This window comes from Phaethon lepturus, unplaced genomic scaffold (assembly GCF_000687285.1).
Source record: "Phaethon lepturus isolate BGI_N335 unplaced genomic scaffold, ASM68728v1 scaffold9483, whole genome shotgun sequence".
NCBI lineage: Eukaryota > Metazoa > Chordata > Aves > Phaethontiformes > Phaethontidae > Phaethon > Phaethon lepturus.
In genome coordinates, this window is record NW_010529684.1 from 15680 (window position 1) to 15879 (window position 200).

The window sequence follows — 200 nt, forward strand, 5'->3', positions numbered from 1 at the left end:
CTTTCCCTAAACCTAAGCAACTAAAAAATACTCCAAAACAGAGACATAATACATATTTTGCTCTAAGTGACATGCAAAAGGTGAGTTCTAGCCAGCTTCGGGTATATGTGTGCGCATGCATATATGTGTGTATAAGGGTGAAAACACAGATGGGCTGCCTACTTGGCAGCCAGGGGAGTCCCAAGATGGGAGGGGGCGGG

General features: G+C 46.0%; 1 protein-coding gene across 1 annotated transcript in view; it reads right to left on the bottom strand.

Moving 5' to 3' along the window:
* Positions 1 to 200, bottom strand: part of FOCAD (focadhesin) — a gene marked incomplete at its 3' end in the record, with an annotated part of 28560 nt that overhangs the window by 13655 nt on the left and 14705 nt on the right. The gene's annotated exons all lie outside the window — the stretch shown is intronic.